Source organism: Anomalospiza imberbis, chromosome 1, assembly GCF_031753505.1.
Source record: "Anomalospiza imberbis isolate Cuckoo-Finch-1a 21T00152 chromosome 1, ASM3175350v1, whole genome shotgun sequence".
Classification (NCBI taxonomy): Eukaryota; Metazoa; Chordata; class Aves; order Passeriformes; family Viduidae; genus Anomalospiza; species Anomalospiza imberbis.
The window spans coordinates 3,536,428-3,542,940 of record NC_089681.1 but is presented as its reverse complement, the minus strand read 5'-3'; the positions used below and the strand labels follow the sequence as shown (position 1 = coordinate 3,542,940).

The 6,513-nt window shown below is 40.7% G+C and overlaps 1 long non-coding RNA gene across 1 annotated transcript; it reads right to left on the bottom strand.

Annotated features, from left to right (window-relative positions):
- Positions 1-2,015: 2,015 nt before the first annotated feature.
- Positions 2,016-5,007, bottom strand: LOC137474324 (uncharacterized). Its single transcript, XR_010999313.1, has 2 exons — positions 4,893-5,007; positions 2,016-2,755 (listed from the first exon to the last, which is right to left on the bottom strand). It is a non-coding gene; the product is annotated as an uncharacterized lncRNA (long non-coding RNA).
- Between the last annotated feature and the right edge of the window lie 1,506 nt (positions 5,008-6,513).

The window sequence follows — 6,513 nt, the reverse complement described above, 5'->3', positions numbered from 1 at the left end:
ACCTTTCTGCATCTGAACAAATCACCCATAGCTACATTTATTGCCACAGAGGAGCTGGAGTTTAAATCAGTTGTGGAAGCACTAGCACCTGGTAATAATGCCCTAAAGTACCTGAAACCTCAGATTGATAAAACAGCCAAACTTTAAGAGACCCAAGCTCTTTTGGCCCACCAAATAGACCCCCAAAGGGATATTCCAGGTCATCTCCAGCTGCACTGAGGTTTTTGTTGAGCTGCCTTAGTTGAGGTTGTACACAACAGAATCAATAGACTTAATGTGTAATCCAAGTCCTCCTAATGCAGGAAGTGAATCGGAGGAATTGTGCTCCTGCCATTCTGTGGACACAATGCCCTCCAGCTACAGCAGAATCTCAGATCACTTGGTTCAGCACAGACACCTACACTGTAGGCAGCTGAATTTAGTGTGGATAAGTCCTGCTAGGATTGAATTCGGGCGCTTTGAATAGCTGAGCGATGGTGGCATGGGGAGCTCAGCTCTAACACCACCGTCCTGGCTCAGGCCTGCTGATATTGGCCTCCTTTGTTTTTGTTATTGCCTGTTATCCTTGGTGGATATCCTGTGATTAATATGGAAAAGTATAACCACTGTTGTGATTAACTTTTCCAATTCTAAGTTTTGGCTCAACAGTATCAGTTTTTCTGCCAGCCCCAAGCAAAATATTAAAGGCATGCTGGAAATTATGACATACCCCATAAAATTCTATGCTTCTGTTTCATATAAACCACATCTGAATTGAAAATATTGGTCTTCTTAGATAGACACTATATTTCTTCCTTCTGCCTTGTCACAAGCAGGCTCAGGGAGATAATGACCCTGGCCTTAGAAGGCCACATTATTCACCTTGAACAGTAGCAAGTAATGCAGTTTCAGTTTGCTAACAGTACTTTTTCCCAAGCTGAAATTACCTGGCAAACATAGATGGATGAGCAAATGGTCTTCAGCAAGAATTGATTCTCCCTCCTGGAGCTTTGCATATTTGTGTCTTTGTGTGTTTGACTCTACCCCTTTTTCCTCCACACAATAGCACAGTTCTGCAATGAACTGAAAGATGGATACCTAACCTAAGAGGAATGCAATGCTAAAGGGAAAAACCTTCTGACTGTTTTGTGGAAGAAGAGAGAAATGATTGAGAGTGTCAGAGTCCCTCCTCTATTCCCCCGAGAGCAGGTTAAAAAATCCATACTGCCTTACATCATTTGAATGCATTTTTTTCCAAGACTTTTTCTGGTATTCCCACACACTTATAAAACCCAGAGAAAGAACCAAAATAGTAAATAGTGCTGAAGAGCAAGTTTGGAAGGGGATGCAAACTTAGGAATTTCACAACTTGCAGGCACTCTATATTTCTGTGGGTGCACCTCAAGTGCACAGACTGTTCTTTGGAAGAGTCAGGGCCTGAAGAAGTGCTAATAATAGTAATAATAATAATAATAATAATAATTTCAATTATTAAATGGTTCTTATCTCAACCCTTTATCTTTTTCTGATTCTCCCCATCCAGCTCTGAGAGAGAAAGTGAGCAAGTGTGGCTAATTGTGACTGGGATTAAACAATGGCAGTCAACTCTTCATTTTTCTCCTTCACAAGTAGAATTACGTAAAGAAGTATCTTCCATGATAGCAATTATTTTTGGCAGCTGGCCAGGGAGCTCTGAGACTGCAAGGCAGGGTCTGCACATTGTGAAAGCAGAACTCTGCATGCCAGTGCTGTCAATCCTCTTTAAAAAATCACAGTTCCTAGCAATTATGCCCAAGTTGTCACCCAGCTTACCCTTGGCAATTATGACTTGCAGCAGGACTTAAATGCCCAGCCTACTCAGACATTGGTGTCACTGCTATAACTCAATGGTCTTTTCATCACATTTATTGCAATTGTCTCCTTCAGGTTTTCTCTAAAAGTAATGAGGACCAAATTGAAAATATGACAAGAGTCATGGTTATCAAAACATCCCTCTCATCTGAGAGTCAGCAGTTACATGACTACAAAATCTGATGTGTGTTGAAAAACCAGTGCTTTTATTTATAACTGGGGGTGTCCGTATAAATCCCCTGGCTCCAATCATCTTCAGATAAACAGCTTGAGGCTGAATTATTTTATTTTTAAAGACATGGCTTTGCTGTTCAAACACAACCAGCAAAACCTCTCCTTGCTGCTTAATTTTCCTCCTTTAACTGCCAGGAATGTTTTAGTAGGGCTCATATTTTCATTGCATTTGTTATCAGGGCAGAAAGAAAGGAGAGGGCTGAAGAACAGTCTGGGAGAACTTTTAAAAGCCTGAGGTGAAATGTCTTTGCTTTCTCCCCTTCTGTGAGAAGCAGAGGAGCCCAGCACATGTTGTATTAACCTTGCAGTGCTGCTGATTGAGCCTTCTGCTCCTGCCATGGGAGGAAAAGCACCTCTGACATGAAATCAAAGAATCTTGGAAAAGACCTTTAAGTCCCAGTGCAAGTCAGCAGAGCACCAGTTGCTGCATCCACACATTTTGAACTCTTTCAGTAATGGTGACTCCAACACTTCTCTAGACAACCTGTTCCAATCCTTGAAGTTTGTTCTGAAATCCAATCCAAACCTCCCCTGGTGCAACTTGAGGCCATTTCCTCTCACTTTGTCACTTGCCACCTGGTAGAAGAGGCATCCTCCAGCAGCGTGTTGGTTCATACCTGTTTAACACCACCAGCAGATCAAACCTCGAGCTTTTTTTTTGCCAGAATTTCAACATGGGAAAGTTTGATTTCTAAAAAAAAAAAAAAAAAAAACTGTAGATTTTTCCACATGATATAAAAATACTGTCTAGTATTATTAGTTATATTCCATTAGGGTGAAGTGTATTTTATTCAATACTTTTTGCACAATAGTAAGGACTCCATACAATGGTAATGTTAAGATATTCATTTAGAGGGAAATTTAAAGGAGTGTTTTCTTTATTGAAAGGAAAACATTTTGACTTTGTCAGAACTATAAGATGAAGTGATGATGGTTCATTTTATCATTTTCATGTTAAAAATGCCACAGAAATAGGGCACATTTCTTTGAAGTGTTTAGATTAAATTGCACTTTCTGCTGAAAAATTGTCTTGTCAATTTCACTCATGGCTGGTTTTTCTTCTCCTTTTCATCTTTTTGTCCTATGTGTGTAAGGTTGCCAAGCCATCCTTTCCACTTAAAACTATCTAGTTTTGGGGTATGGATTTCAGGGGGAAAGAGGAATTGTTTCTAGTGCTGTGACTGATATAGCAGCACATTCCATGATGTGAGCAAAGATCAGCACTGTGCTTATCCCCACTAAATTTTATTGAATTCAGGGCAAATAGACCAACTCAGATTCTTAATTTATAATGCCCTGACATGGACCAGGAGCTGAGTCTCAAAATAAGAATCACAGAACGTTTTGGGTTGGAAGGGACCTTAAAGACCATTTTTTTTTCACTCCCCTGCCATGGGCAGGGACACCTTCCACTATCCCAGGTTGCTCCAAGTTCCATCCAGCCTGGCCTTGGACACTTCCAGGGATGGGACAGCCACAGCTTCTCTGGGAAACCTGGGCCAGGGCCTCACGACCCTCACAGGGAAGAATTTCTTCCTAATATCTAATCAGAACCTGACCTCCTTCATCTCCATACCAGTATAATCTCTAAGTAATGTTGTTCATACCCACTTCGGCCATATTTGCAGTATGGGCCAATTTCAGACAAATTTAACAGAGAGGCAGAAGTCACAAACATTATATTCCTAAACACTTTGTGAAAATAGCCTAATGAAAGAGAGAGACTTGTTAATGTCCCTGCTCAGAGAGAAATTACTCCATTAACTGAATGCTTTGCAGACACCCAGGGATCCCTTCAGAACCCGTAAGTCCAGGAGGAACCTTTGGCACTTTGGTATTTTATGAACCATTTACCAAAAATCATAAGACAAAACAGTTCCCCAGATGCTTCTATTTATACAGCAGACAGGCTGGCTAATCCTCAGAGTGTCAGGAATCTCATATTTGTATTTCCACAGTTGCATGAGAATATAATTAATATTGAACTATGAAGTTAAACAATAACACATGCCTAAAATTGCCTGGAAAATTAAGGTTTTGCAAACAACATTCACAAGCCGATTATGAAAAATTAGGGAAGCCTCAGAGGTGTCAAATAATCTTCAGGATCTTTCCAATATTTGCAACCCTTCCAGATTCATCAGGGTGCCAGTTCATCCAGTGAGATCTTGCCATGACCAGCACCTCTCTGTGCATGGAAAACCGGCAGCACCCTCACTCTGATGAGTTAAAGATGCATAATTTAGCAGATCAATATTACTTTGTTTGCCCAGAAAAACTGTGTGAACTATGCTGACGAAAAATCCCACTGATATGCCAGAACAAGACTATGGCATTGCAAGAATAACATAAAATTACAGAATGTTTTGGGCAGGAAGAGACACTTAAAGATTGTCTAGACCAACTCCATGCAATGAGGGTGTATAAAAACATAGACTCATAGAATATCCTTTGTTGGAAGGGACCCACATGGAGCATTGAGTACAAATCCTGCCTTTGCACAGGACAGTCACAAAAATCCCCCCTATGCCTGAGAGAGTTATCCAAAGGCTTCTGATAGGGACCATAGGAAAATGAAAATTGATGGGCAAAGAACAGCTGAAGGTTAGAAATCTTTGACTTTTGGAGCAAATGCATTTGTTCACAAAAGGGAGGTTATAGAGCTCAACAGATCGTTTCTAGGTTTCCTGGAATATTCTGAGATTGCAGAGGGATGGCACCAAGACAAAACAGTGGGTGAGAAAGCATGATAGAAGGTCCTAATTTTAAACACATTTCGTGCACATCACTGTACACACACTCATAGGAAATCCCAGTGCAGATCTCACAATGGCAAAAATCATCAGGCATTTCTGCATGTACTTGGACATAGCTCCTCTTCTTTTCTGTGCAAGTTTCTCCCTCATTTTGGCATAAATTCCTAAGTGATCAGGCAGCAGACCTCAAAAAACTGAAATAATTTCACACAGTTTTACATAAAATGAATAATTTAAATAGTTTTACATGAGATGCATGATTCAGTTCTGGAATTCATCATCAGAGGCTCTTATGTAAGGCAAATGTATACAGAGACTTAGGAAGGGTTAGGACCAATTCACAGAGAAAAGGTGATTCAGGAGTTGTGAAGCCTGGTGACTCAGATCCAATCAACTTCTTGAGCAGGTGTAAATCTCTGATTTATACAGAGGGTAACATTAATCTATACTTGTCTTGTTTCTGATGCTGTTCCCATCAACATATACAACATTCTGCTCTCAGAGACTGAATGTTGGGCAACAGGGACTGCTGCCTGCTCCAGCTGAGCAGTTCTCACATAGTTTTATTTGCAAATGCAATCCTTGGAATTAAGAGAAAGAAGCAATTTTATGAGCAGAGGCAGCATGACAGCACTAGGAGCAATTGTGAAATGTTTTCCACTAAAACACTGAAAATTAAGAGCTCTGTTGTTTGCTTTCTAGAAACTAAATGTTCACATTTCAGTTGGAAGCTAATTAAAGACAAAAAAAATCAATAAAATTTTGCTGATGAAACAGTTGTTTTCAAAAAAAAAAACACACATTGTCCCAAAATAAATAGCTTTTTATTGTATAAAATAGGAAAGCCCAAACCAAATCAAACCAAAAGAACTACCACACATAGTTTTCATGTAAATACTGTAATGAAGTAATGACAAATACACACTTCACGCCCCTCTCTAAATGAATGCTGGGAAAAATATGCAAAAATTATATAATCACTTTTTCCAGGCAGTGGGGAGGTGATGAGAGGCAGCCAAAATGGCTTCACAAAGAACAAATTGCGCCTGACTAATCTGGTTGCCTTCTTTAATGGAGTGAGTGGAGGATAAGGGAAGAGCAGCTGATTTAATCTACCTCAGCTACTGTAAGGCCTTTGCCACAGTCAAACACAGCTTCCTTGTCATAAAACTGGAGAGGTCTGAGTTTGGTGGATTTGAGGGGTTGGGAGTTGCCTGGATGGCTGCATCTGACTGGAATGGGTGTCCTATGAAGAAAGGTTTGGGGAGTTGGTCTTGTAGCCTTGAGAGGAGAAGGCTCCAGGGAGACCTTATTTCATAGAGTCATGGAATCATGGAATCATGGAGTCATAGAATAGGCTGAGTTGGAAGGGACCCACTGGGATCTCTTGGCCCTGCACAGGACAATTCCAAGAATCCTGCCATGTGCTTGAATGCATTTTCAAACGCTTCTTGAGCTCTTTCAGGCTTGCTGTAGTGACCACTTACCTGGGGAGCATGCTCCTGTGTCCAAAAACCCTCTGGGTGAAGAAACTGTTTGTAATATCCAACTTAAACCTTCCCTGACATAACTTCAGGCCATTCCCTCTAGTCGTGTCACTGTCACCACAGATAAGAGATCAGTGTCTGCCCCTCCTCCTCAAGAGGAAATTGTAGCTGCAATGAGATCTGCCCTCAGTGTCCTCCAGGCAGAA